At 44.1% G+C, this 20,664-nt stretch overlaps 1 protein-coding gene across 3 annotated transcripts in view; it reads right to left on the bottom strand.

Annotated features, from left to right (window-relative positions):
• The window catches only part of ANXA11 (annexin A11), a 260,240-nt gene that overhangs the window by 35,418 nt on the left and 204,158 nt on the right, over positions 1-20,664 (bottom strand). For 2 of the 3 annotated variants that reach the window (XR_014444389.1, XM_083146274.1), the window contains exon 1: positions 18,200-18,350. The exons of the other annotated variant lie outside the window; for it this stretch is intronic. The gene's annotated coding sequence lies outside the window, so the exon portion shown is untranslated. Of the gene's footprint in view, positions 1-18,199; positions 18,351-20,664 lie in introns of those variants that run through there. 3 annotated transcript variants of the gene reach the window in all.

The following is a 20,664-nucleotide window of genomic DNA, read 5'->3' as shown; positions in this document are numbered from 1 at the left end:
TCTGATTCCAGAGTGTACAGAAACTACAATAAAGCACGGAGGTGGTTACGTTATGCTGTGGGAATTTTTCAGATGGTTATAAAGAAAATTCAGAAACCCGCATCGACTGGCCAGCTTAGAATCCAAATCTTAATGCCATTGAGAAACTCTGTGATAAATTGGAGAAACAAATGTGTTCTAGGGGGTATGGATCATATGGATAATTATGGTCAACACTATTAGTTCAACATGCAGGAAGGTCGACATGACTTTAGGTCAACATGGGTAAGGTCAACAGGGTCATTAGTTCGACATGGGTACATGGTTTTTTTTTTTTTAACCGGAATGTCAATACAGTCAACATGAACACTAAAACGTAGCACCGCGTGCGTTCACCATGCTACGCTCGGCACACTATTTTATTCTCATGAAATACCACCTGTTGGCACATGTGGACACCGAAAACATACCACCGCATCCGCTCGCTACGCTCTGCACACTATTTTATTCTCCCACCATGCCCTAGTGGATGGTAGGGCATGAAATACCGCCTGTCGACCTAATGACCCTGTCGACCTAACCCATGTCAACCATCATGCTGGTGACCCAATGACCGTATCCCGTTCTAGGCCAATAAGACCTTCAATATCACAATTGGTCACTGTACTTAAGGCAGTAAATGCCACGTGCTGTTCTCCAGGATCTTGTGGACAGTTTGCAGAAAAGGTTATCTGCAGTAATCACTGAACATTAAAGACCTTCAAAACTCATGTCAACCTTTTTTAATGTGTAGACCTTTTTTTTTTTTTTATTCTGTTTATTTCAGATAGATACCATGTAGTACAAACAATGAACCTTAAAGGCAAATGGTTACAATGTACAGTTTCAAGTCATTCAAAGATATTAACATATTTATAGGATTTACGCTTGCTGTATATGGGTTTTGATTTACATATCAAAGAGGCCTGCCTCTAGAACTTGTGGAACCGCATTGTTAAGGCCTCCATACACTAGGGCGACTTGTCCTAAGGACAAGTCAGCCCCGATTTCCCCTGAGCTTCCCCGGCAGCTCCCCGGGGGAGCTTGATAAGATGTGGCACTTGATGTGCCATTTTTTACATGTGATAAATCAGATGCGATTTATCACATGTAAAAATCCAGGGAGCTGCTGGGGAGCTAGCGGTCCGTGGGAGCGGGGACCGGTCCGAGGGGGGGCGGGAGCAGGCTGGGAGTGGAGAGCATCAGGAGCAGGCTGGCAGTGGGGACCTGTCCGGGGAGCGGCAGGAGCAGGGAGTGGTCCAGGGAGCGGCACGAGATGTACCTGCAGGCAGGGAGCGGGGACCGCGGCGCAGTGCAGACTCAGAGCAGAGAGACCGGGGGCGCGGCGGGAGAATAGAAAGAAATCCTATTCAAAAGACTGGCCGCCGCTTATTGGCTGGGAACTCCCCGCTCCCTGCCTGCAGGTACATCTTATGCCGCTCCCCGGACCACTGCCAGCCTGCTCCTGATGCTCCCCCAGACGGCTGTACATGATTATTCTTATGTGCAGATCGTCCGACATCTGGATCTGATCCGATGCGCACGGGACCCTACGCAATTTGGCCAATTTCACTCGATTTCTCGTCCCAATCTTCCAGAATCGGGTGAAATCGGGGCCAAATCGCGCAGTGTATTGGGGCCTTTAGATTGGTATCTGATCTGACTTTTTTCATTGTAAATAAAGTCAAACAATAAACATTAACTTAAAGGAAATTATTTTATAGAGGGGGGGAGAAGGAAGGGGGAAGGGGGGTGTAGACCTTTTAAACGATTTATTTTATTTATTTATTCACAGTTTCTTATATAGTGCAGCAGATTCCGTTGCGCTTTACTAATAATGACAACACTGAAAGAACAAACTAGGTAAAACAGACAGACATAGAGGTTGGAGGCTCTGCTGCAAGCTTACAATCTATTGTTGACCAATAGTGGTCGGCCTAGACACTGTTTACCTAATGACCTCATCCCGATGGTATTAGGAGAGCATTTAAGAGAAATCTACATATAAACCTGGTCAGAGGTTATGGATAGACCATGGTAGGGCTGGTGTAGTCAAGGATGTTGTTCGTCCCACTAGAAAAGCTTATCATGTAAATCAAAGCCTCCGAATTGACCAGGCCCAGAGCCCTACTTCTATGTCACTGACTGAGCAAAAAGGCAGCAAATAAATTCATATTTATGTTAGGGGGAATAAATCGCTAGCCCTCCACTGTACCTGGCCACATGAGTGCTTCCTATTCAGAGTATCTTTTAGTCTAAATGCATACTGTACATTTATTAATATGGGCGAGACATGAATATGGTCATGGTCATATGCATTGGCGGATCCAGAGGTGGGTCTGCTGCCGCACAATTCAAAATTTAAATGGGGAGAACACCAAATGTAAGTGAGTCAGTTTGGAATGGCAGTTGGTGGCAGTGGGTGTGGCACCCCTATTTAAATTTTGAACTGTGCTACAGATGCCACTGGTCATATGATATAAAAGTAAACCTGAGTCCCCAATGGTGACAGTGGAATACTTGCTTGATTACAAGTCAGTATGATGTTTTCAGTGTGTCTTAGACATAGCAGCACCACTATATTACTACACGAAGGGCATTTCTAATAGTCGGAAAAGGTCTTAAAAACTTTACACATAAAACTAAATAAATAAACTAAACCAAAAACAGATCAATAGGCATTTAATAACTGTACACACTATAGGATATTCTTCTTGAGCGATATTGTTAATGTTAACTCCTGGGCATACAATCTAGTCCAGGGGATAGCCAACTCCAGTCCTCAAGAGCTACCAACATTTTCCATGTCTCCTCACAGAAACACAGGTGAAATATTTAGCTCCACCTGTGGATATTTTAAACTGTGTCAGTCAGTAATGATTACACCTGTGTGCCTGCGAGGTGAGCTGTCAAACGTGGTCTGTGGGTAGCTCTCAAGGACTGGAGTTGGCTACTCCTGATCTAGTGCCTACACTGAAGGATACAGTGAACAATATCATTCAGTGACATCACCTGGCTCCGTGCTGAACATGTAGTTGTTAATGATATAGTCCCCATTGAGCTGCATGTACAGACGACAGTTGGAGGGGGTAGTCTTAAACGGCTCACAGGAGTGCGCATTGTTAACGATATATTGTATATATAGTGTATGTTCCCGGAGACATGCTTATGCTCACTGTCAGAAAAAGGGGGGCCCACAGCCAAGGCTGCACATGGTTCTCTCCTCTCTTAAAATGTCCCTGGGTTGCAGTTTCGCTGTTTTAGCTGAAGCTGAATCGGGCCCATAGTGCCTACACATTATATTTATATACACGGTATATCAGTATCGTACAGATCAATAACAACATATTGAGCAGTGTGCATGCACCTTAACACCCAATTTGGTATGAACAGCATTATAACCATAAAACAGGTTGAGTTTCAAAACACCTGTGGTTAGATTACTGTTATTTATGAAAAGTTGCTCATTCTTTAATTCTGAGAAAGACAAGTAATTCCAATGCCTGGGAGTAAAGTCATTTAGACAAGTGATCTTATCAAACACAAGAGAACAATGCACAGTTGTTATGAGAGAACCTGGGCATGGGAATGTGAAGTATACAGTGCTCTCTGAATGTGAAAGCTTAAGGCCCCCTTACACTTGTCCGACTTGTCCTAAGGACAAGTCAGACCAGTTCGCCCTTGACAGCCCCCAGCAGCTTTCCGGGAGGCTTGCTTAGGATTTGGCACTTGATGTGACAAATTTACATGCATTAAATCGCATGCGATTTATTGCATGTATATTCCCGGGGAGCTGGCAGGGGTGGGCAGCAGGGTCCGTGCGGCGCAAGGCAGTTAGTGGGGTACCTGCGGCGGCTGGGAACTAGAAGTGCTATTTGCCGGGCGGCGGGGCGGTAAGCGGCTGCTGAATGTGAAACCATATTTTGAAAAGACTGGCCAGCCATTTATTGGCTGAGAGAATTCTCTCAGCCAATCAGATGGGAGGCCGCTGATTGGCTGAGAGAATTATCTCAGTCAATAAATGGCTGGCCAGTCTTTTCAAAATTTGGTTTCACATTCAGCAGCCGCTTCCCACTCCGCCGCCCAGCAAATAGCGCTACTAGTTCCCAGCCATCGCAGGTAACTCGCTGCCTCCCCTGCCGCCGAACTGCTGTCCACCCTCCGCTGCAAGAACCCTGCTTCCCGCCCCACGGACTGCGCAGCTGCACATAGGTGTGTGCCAGCGGTGCTTCACCAATGGCACACACCTGGGATCGGACCCAACACTTCGTGGGTGCTAAAAAAGCATCCATTATGTGCCAGAGATGGGTCCTATACGATAAATTTAATCTACATTGTACATCGTCCCCTTGCATGGCTTGCTACGCTTGGCATGCTATTATAATCTAGCTCTATGCCCACTTGGATGGTAAAGTATAAAACAAGTCGGTCTAAAGCAGAAAAAAACTGAAAAACTTATGTCGCACTTGTGTCTGTCAATCACGTTCCCATCCACTGAGCGCTTGTGTCTAACTTTCGTTATTGTCAATCCAGATGCTGTTGACTATCTTTAGGCATCTAACTAGACGCATTAGACTAAGCGTGTACAACCATAGCATGGTTGATCTAGACACGGTCGATCAAATCGAAAAGATACAGCTTGTCTCATATATATATATATATATATATAATTTTTTTTTTTTTTTTTTTTTTTTTTAAGGTATATAGTATTTTTCTGTTAATAGACTTAATATAGATCATATTTATGTTGTCATTTTTGTTCAGAAAGTTTAATAAAATAAATATTTTGTGGGTTATTCAATTAGCCACAGGTTTTCCCAGCAGCTAATTGCCACCACTGAAAGTATCCAATTAGCACTGACACCCGCGTGTCAGTCCCCACAGAGTAACTAAACCTCACAGTGTAAAAGTGTGTAAAAAAAAAAAACTCCCCACAGGAGTTTAAATGAATAGCCCTTTGCCGGGAATTAGCCATCAGGCTAACTGAATAACCCCCTCTATATGTACAAAGAATCTTAATAGGACGATGAGGTTGTTATTGCAATGCTCACATTTAGGGAATTTACACAACAAAAAGGAAAAAAATAATTTCGACTTTTTGTTTTCGATCTTGAGGTGTAACTGGAGGGCCAACCCTAATTTCCTCATTTATTTTAAGTAACTGATGCATTCAGATTAATTAAATTGTACACAACACCAATAATTTGACAAGATCTCTGTACATTATACCTCCCCTTTGGAGTGGGAGTGTGAAGGCAATGCATCTTTTTAAAAGACCAGATCGAATTAAATGGCCAGCAACTGTGGTCTTCTGTAATAATTCAAATGTCAGACAGATGTATGGAAAACATATAGGTTTTACAGTATATTTTAGGTAATTGTCATTCCTTTAAACATGATCTTAGAAGCACAAACCTAAGCATACCAATCAGCTAAATATAAACTCCCCATAGCTAGAGTTTGGCACAGGGGGGCTGGGAATCTCAGCTGTTGGCTCTTGAGTAGAAATATTCCTTCTAGCACAGACAGTTAACCTTATAGCTCAGCAGACCTCTATATATGTTTTATAATAATGAGACAATGAGTAACTCAATGGTTAAAACGAGCCGGATAAAATAATACACTAGCTGAAAGCACTTTGCAGGTCTCTGTCCTACATATTATACTAGAGCAGTGGTTCTCAACCTCGGTCCTCAGGACTAGGGAAGCCAATCCCGGATCATTTTTTCAATCCCGGATTTCGGGATTGAAAAATGCCTAATCCCGGGATCCCGGGATTGGCTTCCCTAATTTAAAAAACGCACCCCGGCCGCCCCGCATATTTACTTACATGTGGGCTGGGGGGCGGTGCGGCCGGGTGTGTGGGTGGGCAGCCGGCCGGCCGGGTGTCTGTGGGGCCAGGCAGCCGGGTGGGTTGGCGGGCGTCATAGGAGCCGGCGGGGAGCCGGCCGGATGGATGGGCAGGGAGCCGGCCTGGAGGGTGGGTGGATGGGCGGGTAGCGGGGCGGGCAGCGAGCCGGGGGTGGGGGGGCGGATTTCTGGGGAGCCAGCCGGGTTGGTGGGCAGGGGCAAACGCATGCTGCACAGAGCCACACTGGCTCTGTGCAGCGTGACCTCTGTACTCGTCACGCTGCGCAGGGATGTACTGCCGGGGAAGGGAGAAGCCGGGCAGTGTCTGAGCACACGCTCAGACGCTGGCCGGCATTAGACTGCGTATGCGCAGTCTAATCCCGAAATCCCGGGATTGGAAACTCCAATCCCGGGATTGAAATCCCGGCATTTTAGGGGCCAAATTCCGGGATCCCGCCGATCCCGATCCCGGGATTGGCCACCCTACTCAGGACCCTCCAGCATGTTCACATTTTACAGCTCTCCACACAGAATCACAAATGAAGTAATTAGCCCCACCTGTGGATCTTTTAAAATGTGTCAGTAAATAATGAGTGCACCTGCCGGGTGATCTGGAAAGTGTGAACAGTTGGGGGGTCCTGAGGACCGAGGTTGAGAACCACTGCACTAGAAGAGAACTTCACATACACCGTAGACTAATATTCAATAACTCTCCCATGCATGCATGAATGATTAATATTATGTTTTTGGTCTTCAGAGCTTACAAAAACTTTTTATGTGACAATAAAACGAAAGAAATGATATATGTGCCCACATGAGTGGACAGCATGCATCTGCAACATAAACCATTGCCCTGTTATCATGGAACAGTACTTAAAAGTTTTTGTAAAAAAGGTAAAATGTAAAACAAAATTATATGGCTCCAATTTGTTTTCATGTTGCTTACTCTAATCCTACAAGTTGAAAACAATACACTTTTAAGCTCTGTGCACACCATTAGCCTTTCTAGATCTGAAAGTGCCCGCTGCACATTGGTCTAAATTCCAGGCTCCATAAAGTGCGTCTGCCGCCATGATGACTCACACCTGCAAACTCAGTGCTGTAATAGGACCAACCCCATATGTGTATTATACTACTCTGTACCTAACCCTGTTGCTGGAGGCTCTTTATACTAATAAAGCATGTACCCTTACCACAGCTGCTACGTAATAATCTGAAATCATTTACAATGGAACCCTTTAAATGCTAAGACAACATTTTATATTTGAATTTGTAGAACAAATGTGAGCGACGATATTTTGAACATCTCTCACAGAGATTTTGGCACTCAAAGGGTTAAATAAGTGATGATATCAATGATACGTATAAGGGTATCAGCTCTCAAAATGGGTACTACATAAGAAAATTATTTATGTTAGGCCTATATGCCAGTATAAGCTTAGCACACAATATGGATCTTTATATTGCATGTAGTCCACTGCAGTGGACATATGATTTTACATCAACCTTATATATTTACATTATTTGTGCAAAATATCTACTCTATTATAAGCTAAATAGTAATTGTCTTGTATTTATTTTTTAACTGCTCTGCTATCTTTGTGTAAATATATTTTAAGAAATACCTTCTAATTTTCTATTTTTTTTTTAGATTACGGTGCATCCTGTACGCGTTAAACAAATGGAACAAGAAAATTAAGGCTAAAACATTTTTTATTTGCTAGAGACCAAATACAAACACTCCAAACTAGGCTTGACAATAAACATCTTAAACCAGAGGTTCCCAAACGCGGTCCTCAAGGCACCCCAACAGTCCAGGTTTTAGGTATATCCATGGCTCAGCACAGATGGTTAAAACAGAATTTAAGTCACCTGTGGCCAAGCATATTTAATACGTGGACCGTTGGGGTGCCTTGAGGACCGCGTTTGGGAACCGGTCTTAAACGACAAATACTTTTATTTATTCCATAATTCCCTACATTATAATATAGCCATTGTACTCTTTTGAGGCATCTTGATAATTGAACAGATTAGAAAAATATACTGCCAATAACCGATTGCTAGTACGGTGCTGATGGGGCATCCTTATTACACACATAGGGGGTGATTCAGGTTGGCTTGGCAAAACACAAATTTGGTTCAGGGACTGATGGTGCGGCCCTGTGTATCGACGAATATATGCATGCAGGGCCGACGCAAACGCCTTCAGCGTCTACCACAGTCGCGGCGGCGTTCACACGGGAGCTGGCGCATGGGGACACCCAGTGTTTCCTGAGCCTGCCTAGAAAAACAATGGGTGCACCCAGAAAAACACTGGATGTCCCCATGCAAACACGGACAGGTCGAAGCCTGCATGGGGCTGGTGCCTGACGTCACATGACGTCAGCTCCCGCCCCATTCCCGCCTATTTACGAATCAAATAAAGGTCAGTCTAGAGGTCAGTAAATTAGATAATTTTTCAGCCATGCGCTCACATGCGAATAGATGTGTGACTGTATACATCCTAGTGTTCATTCTAGCACCCGCCAACTTTGAAAACCCAAGCAGTTATTCTTCCCTGCCTGGGCTGTCGCTGTCTGCTGTGGTGTTTCTAGTACAGGTCTGGTTTGCATATCAGTGCTGATATACAGGCCACACTGTGCTAGAAGCACTACAGCAGACAGCGACACCCCAGGCAGGGAAAAGGAACTACATGGATTTTCAAAGTGGGTGGGTGCTAGAATGAACACTACATCCATTCACATATATCCGCGCTGCGTTTGTTTGCTAAACAGCTGCTTAGTGAGCCAACCTGAATAAGGCCCATAATCCGAAGACAGCGATGCCAAATATTTTAAATACACTACAAGACTATAAAGTAAGCACTGACACACAGCCCAGCAGCTGGTATTCTCTCTTTATCGCCATTATCAGTAAAATCTCTTGGCCCAAAAAATGTCACATCCAACTGTACTTATCTAGCACATACAGACACTGTGAATGTTGCCACTTGAAATTAGGATAATGTTGCAATTAGGGCTAGGCTAAAATATAATCACCAACATTCTGTCGACATTCACAATGTTGACATTCTGGCAATGACAACATTATCCACAACCTGGCCAAGTCAACATTAAGCTGCAGGGCTGGATCAGGATGTCTTCAAGACAGTTAGCGAAAACAAAACATTAAGGGGTTATTCAATAAGTGGTTGCGGAAATGATCACTCTACTGTATGTTGTTAGGGGGACCATCTCCTCTGTTTTTGCAGAAAAAGGTTTTAAACTTCTATGCGGGACTCAAGAGCAAGAAAGCATCACGCCGGGGTGTGTGGCATATTGTGTAATGAGCATTATGATGTTTGGTATAAATGTGTAATGGACATTACGGCGTGTGGTGTACATAATGGGCATTATGGCGTGAGTAAATTTTTATGCGCACCTTCAGCGTGCACTGTCCATATTATTAGTATATCTGGGTCCTACATGGCACTTAGTAGCACTCCGCATTAAGGCAGTGTGTTGCTCCAAGTTAAAACATGCTTGGCATATAAATTCAGTGCCTGAGATAGTACAAATACTTTATTTCATGGATTGAAACTTTGTTTCACGCACAAATAATATATGATGTGTGTATTTTATGTGTTGATATTTTTATACAACAAATACATTTTGTGTTCACACCTGGGTCCCGTCCTCAAGACACCTAATTGAAATAGAAAAATATTCTGAAATACAGAATAATCCAAAATGCTTGTGTCCAGAAGGGATACTCCACCTGTACTCATCCCCAGTTATGTACATGCCAGATATATTGTGCAGTTGGCCCGGGGCTCCCCTCTTGGCTGCCCCACTGCATGTAATATTTACAGATTACCTATTGCTCAAGATATGAAACTATTAGAAATACTGAAAAGCAATAAAAATCATGAATGTGCATCTTCAATTCAGTGTGCTCTCAACATTAGCAGACAAGGGTTGTTATCCTATAGTAGTTCAGCTTGAAAATAAAATCCTGTGACAAGACACCGCTCCCATTAAATCAGGTTGGGCACATTCCATGAGAAATCCTCCTTCACACATTGATCTGGCAAGCCTACGGCCTATGGAAATTGTTCTGCTTTTAGCAGGCCTGGAAGAGCTAGAAATACAGGTATTTCGTAGTAAATGACAAGTGACTCTGACAGAAGCATTTTCAATTCAAACAGAAGAAATAGATGTGTGTGCTATAATCCACTATTACATTTATTTCATGCATTTCACAGCAATTTCCTAATGGGAAAGTCAGTAAAGATAATACAAAATAAGTACAAGTGAAAAAGGAGTGTGTTTGGTAGAGGGTCCTACAATGCTTTCACTATGCTGCAACACATTCAAAAATGGCTTTAAATACGCTTATTAGTAAATACTCTATCATAATCAATATTAGATCAAAAACTGAGGATCCCTTTTGCGGAACACATCAATCTGGTGCACACAAAGCGGGGACACACAGGTGCGACGGGGAATTGTTCCGACATTCCCGTCAGCCCAGATCACCTGTACACACCGGAGCAATGTCAATGAAGGAAGGAATGATCACTTTTCCATCCTTCATTAACATGCATGGTGTCGCTAGTGATGATGTTAGGTTTGATTTGCAGCACATCAAGCCTAGCTGTTGAAAGTAACCAAGGGATTCCGCATAGGGTGCATACAGTACACACTATGCAATATGTCAGTCAGTCTTGGAGCATATCACTCCAAGTGTGTACCAGGTTTAAGACAAAGGCCATTATCTTACATGGCTGCACAGGTCCCGTGCGGCATAATGAGGTATAGAGCATTCCATACATTCACCGTGCCATCAGACAGACTGGGACACATACATTTAATGCCCTCGGCCATGTTGGTTACATTTTTGTTTTCAGCATTTTTAATTGAGTGTAAATAAAAAACAAAGAAACAAAGGTATGTTTGCGGTTTCCTAGCCCTAAGCGTTAGCACATTTTAAAATTTACTGTGCACCGTTAGCCAAGAACACACATGTCCAATATTAAAAATGTTTTTGTACCTCATTCAAGGGATCATTTACACTCCTATAAACAGAATCATATAAACATTCACAAATAATGAAGAGGAAAACGTTGCCCAGGTCAATGAACTTGTACTTATTATGGATATAATAAACTGCCGCATAAATGATCACATTCTTTGCTATTAATATAAAAGGTGTAAGGAACACAGATAGATAATCCAGAGTTATTCCTGTCAGACTCAGGCCAGACTCAGGCCTAACGCGTAACTTTGTCTCTCATAAATAGATCTGTGCAGCCCTCTGTTTAAATCCAGAATATACATACATTTTCTATGCCCCAAATATGCCTGTTTCCAGAGGCTCTGCAGTAACTTTCCCATTATGTCCCCATGGAAACATAGGCACATTCTGATGATCTGGTTGGAAAGTTTTATTAATGCTGACCCACTTCAAAAATAGGTGCACAACTGCGGTGTGACTGTAATAAACCATTTAGTAAAAGAGAGCATTGAGGGGAAAACTGGCCAGAAAATAAACTAATCTTCCTCATTAGCACACAGCCTCTGGTCAAGCTCCATGTTTAATCCCGTTCCAGGATATAATATCAGGAGAGAGCAAGAGACTGGAGGGTTTTGTGGCATATTAACCACTTCAGTGCTGAGGACTCATCTTAAGCAGTTGAGGACTTCAAGTTGGAAATTCAATTGTTTTCTTGTGTCCTCTGGCGACTGATCTCCAGTGATGGGGCTATATTTTGTATTACCAACTGGGCATGAGGAACTGGTGCCTATTACTTTACACATGCCACAGCCAACTGTACTAGCTTTAGATGTGAATACCTCCCAACATGACCTCCCACATTGCTCTGCTCCTGCACTTTCCTGTTAATGTATGATTGCCATCACCTGTGTTGAAGCACCTTTCTTATAAATTAACCCGTTCAACACAGATGGCGGATGGAAGAAAGTCCAGTAACAGAGCATTGTGTCCCCCCTGGAGAGGGTCATGTTGGGAGGTATGGATGTGTAAAGTAGATAAATCTGTTTAAACTATTGGGACGCTGCCAAAAATGCAGTCTGAGCACAGGAAGTGGTTCCCCCATCTTGCGTCACATAAAAGCAGCAATCACCTTTCATTTAATACAGGTTTTCTAGTTCTCCAAAAGGTATGCTTTCCAGGCATGACATATTTCTTACACATTGCTAATATTTCATTTAGAACTGTTGAAACTAGTAAACACATTACCATTTTCAAGTGCATACTTTAGTATGAAAACCAATGGTGCTGCAGCGGCCTCCGACCCAGACAGACCCCAACATCGGCTTGCAGAGAGGGAGGGACGGCACAGCATGGCAGGGGGAGCCGGGGCCATGTTACATTGAGCAACATGGCCCTCGTTCTGAGATAGTAGAAATAGCCCACAGTCTATTTCATTCCATTCGGGTGCTGCTGGGCATCGGAATCGGGTGCTGCATAGCACGGTGCGATCTGCACTATTTGCTATTCGATGTTGACTACATAGACAAAATAGATGGTGCAAATTGCCCTGTCTGGACACACCATACAGCCAAAATGAGAAAAGCATTTGTTAGTGGGTGTTATGAACAAAATAATTAATTACAATGCTTTTGCTGAGGTGCAAAGGAGTAAGTAGACATTTTGCTTTTTGGTTTCACTGGAAATTGTAGGCAGAGATTTATCATATCTCATACCTCCCAACTTTTGAAGTTGGGAGGTCGGGACGTTCGCGCGTCGAAGCCGAAAAGGGGGCGTGGCCTCGCGAAAAGGCGCTGAATAGATGCTGTGCGCACAGCGTCTATTCTCGGCAAGCTGGGGGGGCTCCCAAATGTCCCCCCTACCCCGGGACAATGGCGGCCCCGGGCGGGAACGTCCCCGAATATCGGGACGTTCCCGCGGAAATCGTGACAGTTGGGAGGTATGATATCTTGGAGAGAGACACAATAGAGAAATTGCTCATCAGCTTCTGTCATTTCCTTAGCACAGTCTGTGCTATGACAGAAGCTGATTGATTGGTACTGGTGGCTAATGAAGGGAGCCCGTTGTATTTAGCCGTGAGTCTCGCTGTTTTAGTGGCCGCATACGCCATATCCCCCCTCCCCCCAAAAACAGAGCGAGGGGGGAATCGGCATATGCAGGGGGTCAGTTGATTACAGCCCTGCTCACGGTCATAGCTCGCCCCCAGCATTGAATATACCCCAATGTAGTGCATGTGATCTCATTCACCCCTACGGGATACAACAAATCCTTGGGGCAGCCATGGCGATTGCCAGATCCAATTACCTCAGGACCGTGCATCGGATCTGGATTAGTAGTAATGCATCCAAATCTGTAAATGACAAATGATTGCTAGAAGAGGATTGGTAGGTGCATCTACTCCAACTGCCCTCATTATGTGGAGAGTTATCAGAGACAATTTTCTGTCTATTAGTATTATAACACTCCGTCATTAAACTGCCTGTGATGATGCGAGCTCGTTTATTGAACATATCCGAATTGCCCAGATATTCAGCTTCTATATCCTGTACTTTTTCTAAACTCACCATTAGGTTTACCCTAGATATAGCAGAAACACATTGTTTTTCTAGATACAAGTATTTTGCTTACAAAACAAACACGGACATAAAGCTCATTGGCGCGCCTGCCCAAACCGGTCCTCAATATCTGCCAACAGATCACATTTCCACAACCACCTAGCTGGTGCACAGGTGCAGCCATTACTAACCGTCACATTCATTCCTAACCAACATATTCTACAGAACGCAGGTAGTCTGAAACCATGAACTGAGGTAGATCTTGAGGACTGGTTTGGCCACCCCAGTTTTATGATGTCTATGGTACTAAGCCTTGGACAGAGACAAAGGGAGATAGATAAAGAACCAGCTAGTCCGCTCATAACTGCCAGTTTACATGCTCTTTAAAAAAATGTTAGTTACGAGCTGCCTGATACATACTTGATCTCCCTCCAAGGCTTAGAGACCCCAATATACTTAACAGGTGCTGCTATAGAACTCCATTATATTGTACCTAAAGTAAACACGTGTGAAATTCAGGCAATGATGTAATGAATGAAAGGTGAATGCTTGGCCAGCATCCAAAGCTTTTAATGACCACTGGATCTACACTTAACTACCATAGGGTATTAGGAAACAGACATCAGAGGAAGGCCAATTCAGACTTGCCTTGGGGAAAGGAGGTCTTAAAATGTAAACGGGTTAGTTATGTACACGTGTACAAAACACAATGGCAAATTCACTTCAATATACTGTATACATCCAATGGGTTTTTGAGCATCTAATACCATCCAGATCAGTATATTCAACTGTTCTCAGGTAAAACTTGCTACTGTTTATTTTGGTAATGAAACATTGTGGGGCTCAATTTGAGGTGTATGCAAAAGCAAACACATCATCGTGTATTGGTGGCTGCCCAACTACCTGTTGATGCAAATGGTATACATATTCCTGCCTGTAGTCAAATAAGCAAGGACTGACACATCCTCTTTATACTGATAGGTGCATCTATATACTATATGCCACCTTTGACCCCATCATCTCCGTCCGACCAAGATAACCTATGCTTGTGGCCCCAATGCACTTGACACATAGCAGTGTTACCAGTACTGAAGGAATTAAATGAATGCACACACAATGTTTATCCAACAAAATGGCAACTTTCACTTATTTTCTACAAATATTTTTTTTTTATGTTGGGTGTCAATACGCACTATGCCTAGTGATCCCTCCAGGACTGCATCCTGGGAAAGGGGGTACTTTGAATGCATCATCACTAATGTGGGCGTATCTTTTGGAGGCATGCCAGGCACCTATGTAGGTGCTGGTCTTCCCTCAAGGACAGGCCTGGCTGTTTTGGCAGGGCACTGCTAAAACAGTCTAGAGTGAAAAGTACTGTCCCTATTCGGCATATCTACTATAAACAGAATGGTATGGTTTAACAACAACAACAAATATGTACCTCAAGCTTTCAAAGTTCTAGAAGCAAATAAGGTTTTGTTTACACAACTTGGGGATTTCAGCACAATATGTAGCTGGGCAAAGAGCCCTCCTGCAGTGGATACATTTAGCAGCTTTTAACATGTCCCAACCTGACTCCACCAACCAATTCAGTTCTGGCCAGCCGTCTCTAGTTCCATACCCGCCATAAGCGGAGATAATGCCGTCTCTGTCCGAGCCTGCTATAATATACTTGAAGAGTTAAAGGAAAAGGCGAGTCAATAAAATGAGATTTTGGCTGCAGAACTGCTTTTCCCTCCTGCAGGAAAATCCTCGTGTGAGGTCACAATACCATCGCTTCATCGCTCTGCTACTCCCAACCTTGGGAAAGACTATTTGCATTAAAAGCTATAAACACAGACTTGTCATGGAAGCAGAATAAGTTTTAACCTTTGCTCTACCGGATACCTGAAATGTAGCGTACAGCGGGGAAATCAGCCCTGTAAACCTATATCCACAGGATACCACTACAGTAAACACACAATACTTCCACAGCACTATAGACCAGCTGTATAACTAAGAAACGTAGGCCGGCTTAGGTGAGAGAGAAAGGATGACAAACATTGCCTCGCCCTAAACCACCGCCCCACTATTAAAAGTAGAAACTGCCCCAAGGCATAAAATGTAGCCAATATATACTGTATATCTGGATAGAAATGACATATATAGATCAGTTCTACATCAGTTATGTTTAGAAATATACTCATGAACGCAGAAATATTTTATTATGCTCATAGACCCAATCACAGCCCAGGTCTGAGAAAAGACTTGCTCGGTGCAGATTCAACCCGTGCGGATGTCTAGATGAATGGATGTGTATTGTAGCTATTCAGTACTTTGTTGCCCATAAGCCACAGCAGGCACATTTGTCTTTCAGCAGTCCAAGTCAAAATGTGTGACAAAAGTCCATAGTTTGAGCAGCCAAACCGGGACTTTAGACACCCAATTATCCAAGAGCTGTCAGGCATGTTAACTTCTAATGGGCGTATAATTGGCAAAACCACTGAGTAGCTTGGATAGATGCCCATTTGTATAGATGCGCACCTGAATTGCCCGCAAAGAGTCCACAGAAAAGTTTTTGTATACATGCACTGGACATGGGCACAATATACAATGTATTATTATTATAATAGTAGTATTTAATGGTTCCATTCCTCCACTTATAAGGTAATGGGCTGCACAGAAAATCAGTGATTGACTCATGCCCATTGTTAATGATTAAATAATGATGACAATAACAGAGGGGTATTCAATGCCCCTGGCGGTGAACTGTATGGCGAGCAGTGCCGATAAGTCGCCGTCAGAGTATTCTACTCCCTCCCCTAACTCGCTGGTTTCATTTGGCAAGGTGGAAACGCTAAAAGTGTGGCCATTAAAACGGTGGGGCTCCCCACTAAATGCAGCGGACTCGCTGCATTTGCGGTGAACCTCGCCTTTTAAAGGGGATCCACGAGGATTCCGGCCAAGCATTGAATATGGTGAGGTTGTTGGACAGCTTTTCCTCGCCAAAAATAAGCCATCCTCGCCGTAGAAAACCCCCTCGATATGGCATTGAATACCACCCATAGTTTGTAAGGTTGAAAAAAGTCCATCAAGTTCAGCCTATGACTGATCTGCTGTGGTATACATGACCTGGATGAGGTTACTGTCTATTCCTTACAAACCTAAGTCCCTGATGACCCTTCCCACTGCAGGCTTTACACGGTAAAATGCCGTTTTTTTAGCCTTTTTAAACGGCTAGAGCTGCAGTGGGAAAGCTCCAGGTTGCTTTACACGGGTAACAAATACCGGTATTTGTTAACCGGGTAAAAAGCAGTGTTTTTACCGTGTAAGAGCCGTTTTTTTGGCAATGGGAAAGGGTTTTAAACGGTATTTAGAAATAACAATAAAGGTTAAGAACATGATTGGTGCATGTGATGTTTTTAATGACAGGCAAGGTTTACTAGAGAGTTTAAACGTGTTGCTTTGTGGTTTACACGGGTAAGTGTGAATGGGACAAAAACTGCTTTTAAACGTTATTTTAACGTTTAAAAGCTGCAGTGGGAAAGGGTCTTTGTGGCTATTACCCGGGTAAAGACACGTTTAAAAAAAACGGGTCTTTACCCGGGTAGGCAGTGGGAAAGCAGCATAAGTGGCTGTCCAATCTGAGTCCACTACAGTACATTATAATTAAGGAGTATACCCCCACATACTATTTCCTGCTAAAAAGGTGTATAACGCATTCTAAAAGGTGCGTACACACGGGGCAATATATATCGATTAGCGATATATCGCTCAGTGGCCCATTTTCATCAGCAACAAGAGATGGTCACTGATGAAAGGGAACCTCTGCCGGGGTAGCCACAAAGGGAATCAGCTGGTCAGAGATCATAAGGGGGCTAAAAACGGGAGTGCGCACCCGGCGAAATCGCCGGTGCACACTCCAATCGCTGGCAATACGGTCGCTCAGCGACCATATTGCCAGCGATTTTTGCCCGTGTGTACACAGCTTTAAATGGATCAACAGAATCTGCCATCACAACCTTCTCTGTCACAGTGTTCCACATCTTAACTCCCCTTACTGTAAAGAAACCCTTCCTAGGCTGGGTGAGAAACTTCCTCTCCTCTGATCTTAGGGGTGACTGAGTGTTCTGTGTACACTCATTCTGGTAAACAGATCGCAAGCTAATTTGATATAAGTATATATAGATAGATATATATTCTTCTCCTGACAGTAGGCCTGACAGAATTATGTTGCAGACTAGATATAAAGCAACAGTGTGTGTGTGGAGTTGGCCACACACTTCTATCCCCACTGGGACTTTCCCAATAATGAGACATATGTCATAACTGCTAAGAGATTCCACTTCCTGTAATAGGCTTAAGATAATATTTAAGCCAGCTACCATTTTCTTGTAGTTGCTTTAAACGACTCCAATCCCCAAAGAAGATCTCGCACCACTGCTTTAATATAAGCATCAACTATCACCATGTTATATGTATATAGACTGCTCATTCTATGTACACACACATAAAGGTGTCCACTTATCTTTTCCACAATCACTCTCTAACCCAATAATGCAATATATGAAATATATTTATATCTGTGACAGAAGTGACAAGCATTGCTGGCAACAGGAGGAACACCCTGTAAGGACTGTGCAATGCTTCTAACCTTGTTTTGCATTCGTGTCTAACTCTAACCCAAAAGTGTTGCCTGTAATAAATAGCAGCAGCTGCAGCCTGGGCACAGCATCGAGACCAGCTATTTCCCTGCAAGGCACATGTGTAACCGCACAGACTAAAGACAGCGTGTGAGCACATACCTGGTAATGTGTCGGTGCGGTGCAGCAGAGACGCCCCAGTACGTGTAATGCTCAGTCTCCGGCTAGCTCTGCTCTGTCTGTTGTGACTGCCCTGTGCTGCGTCTCCTGCTGCTGGAGGAAGTATACAGTTAAGTATCTTACAGGGGAGGAGGCACCGAGGCAGAGCAGCAGCAATGCCGCATTCCTTCCACCAGGGGCACCAGATCCCACCCAGCAGACGTCTTCTATAGATAGCTCATGTAAAGAGCCCCCCTCCCCCATATAAAAAAAATAGGTAGTGGTACTTGTGTATTATCACGGCTCCCACGATATCCATCTTATGGGATCTTATACAATTTAAAATTGTATACCATTGTATATGGCATACAATGGCATACGATGAGATGAGATTTTAAATTGTATAAGAACACTAATGGGTGCTTTCAAGGTCAATTGGCCCCCCTATAAGATTTTTAATTGTATAAGCACCCTAATGGGTGCTTACAATGTTAAATGCACCCCCACGCCACCCCCACTTCGAAGCATGGCGAGCGCAGCGAGCCCGCGAGGGGCGGCGGTACGCGTCCTCTGACCTTTTCATACCCCCAATATCCATGTCGGCGTGGAGTTGATTTTATATAGTGTGGCGAGCGCAGCGAGCCGCCGAGCCCGAAGCTCCGCGATGGGACGCGTAATACTTTACATGTATTACGCGTCCGCTCGCCACACTATATAAAATCAACTCCACGCCGACATGGATAGTGGGGGTATAAAAAGGTCGGAGGACGCGTACCGCCACCCCTCGCGGGCTCGCTGCGCTCGCCACGCTTCGGGTTGGCGTTGATAGTGGGGGTGGCGTGGTGGTGCATTTAACATTGTAAGCACCCATTAGGGTGCTTATACAATTAAAAATCTTATAGGGGGGCCAATTGACCTTGAAAGCACCCATTAGTGTGCTTATACAATTTAAAATCTCATCTCATCGTATGCCATATACAATGGTATACAATTTTAAATTGTATAAGATCGGGTCCCATCGCAGCACATCTCATCTCATTGCATACCATCTTAAGCCTTATGGTATGCAATGAGATGGGACAAGATGGGAGCCGTGATAGTACACAAGTACCAAAAAATACAGTGCACTCTGAAAGAAATGGGCATGGTCACACAATAGTAATCCCATTCCAAATTACACCACATAGTAGCACTAAAGAACAAGTGGCGTAACTAGCCATTTTGGTACCCTGTGTCAGAAAGGGAATTGGTGAGTGCCCCACCACCACGCTCAAAATAGGAGAGTGTGCACCGAAGGCATGCGGCAAAATGTAGGAGCGATGCTTCATGGGGAAGGAGTGTGCCCATATAAAAGTACTAATAACATCATAATGCCCATTATGTATTATGCCACACAGCGTAATGCCCCTTACACAATATGCCGCATACCATAATGCCTATATAATATTACGACACACATTATGCTCCACACATAGTTACCGACAGTAGCAGCGCAACTTACACTGTACATAATGCCCACACCAGTTGCAGACAGTAGTAGTAGTATCACAACTTATACATATGCCCACACCAGTTGCAGACAGTAGTAGCGCTGCTTATAAGTAACACCCACACCAGTTTCCAACATAAGTAGTGCTACCTATACATATGCCCACATCAGTTGCCGACAGCAGTAGCGCTGCCTATACATTTGCCCACATGAGTAGTGCTGCCTATACATATGCCCACAACAGTTGCCAACAGCAGTAGTGCTGTCTATACATATGCCCACACCAGTTGCCAACAGTAGTAGTGCTGCCCATAAATATGCCCACAACAGTTTCCAACACTAGTAGCGCTGCCTATACATATGCCCACACCATTTGCTGACACTAGTAGCGCTGCTTGTACATATGCCCACACCAGTTGCCAACGCTAGTATCGCTGCCTGTACATTTGCCCACACCAGTTGCAGACGCTAGTAGCGCTTATTATACATATGCCCACACCAGTTGCCGACACTAGTAGCACTGCCTGTACATATTTCCACACCAGATGCCGACACTAGTAGCACTGCCTGTACATATGTCCACTCCAGATGCCGGCACTAGTAGCACTGATTATACATATGCCCCCACCAGTTGCCGACACTAGTAGCTCTGCCTGTACATATGTACAAATCAGTTGCCGACACTAGTAGCACTGATTATACATATGCCCCCACCAGTTGCCGACACTAGTAGCGCTGCCTGTACATATGCCCACATCAGTTGCAGTACACTCACATTTTACTCAACTAGTTCAGGGCACTTCAGCCTGACAGCTCTCCTTTTTCCATTTTACAGTCTTCCTTCCTGGTAGCTCCCTCCATTCGTGTAGCCCCGCCCCTGGTCGTTAGCCCACCCCTTTTTCTGTCCCTGCAGTGGCACTGACCAGGGTGCTTAGGAGCAGGGAGGGAGCCTCTGTGCTGTTGGCGCCACTGCTGCCTG

The sequence above is a fragment of the Crinia signifera genome, chromosome 6 (assembly GCF_055691185.1).
Source record: "Crinia signifera chromosome 6, ASM5569118v1, whole genome shotgun sequence".
NCBI lineage: Eukaryota > Metazoa > Chordata > Amphibia > Anura > Myobatrachidae > Crinia > Crinia signifera.
Note: the sequence above shows the minus strand (reverse complement) of the source record. Positions and strands in the feature narration are given on the sequence as shown.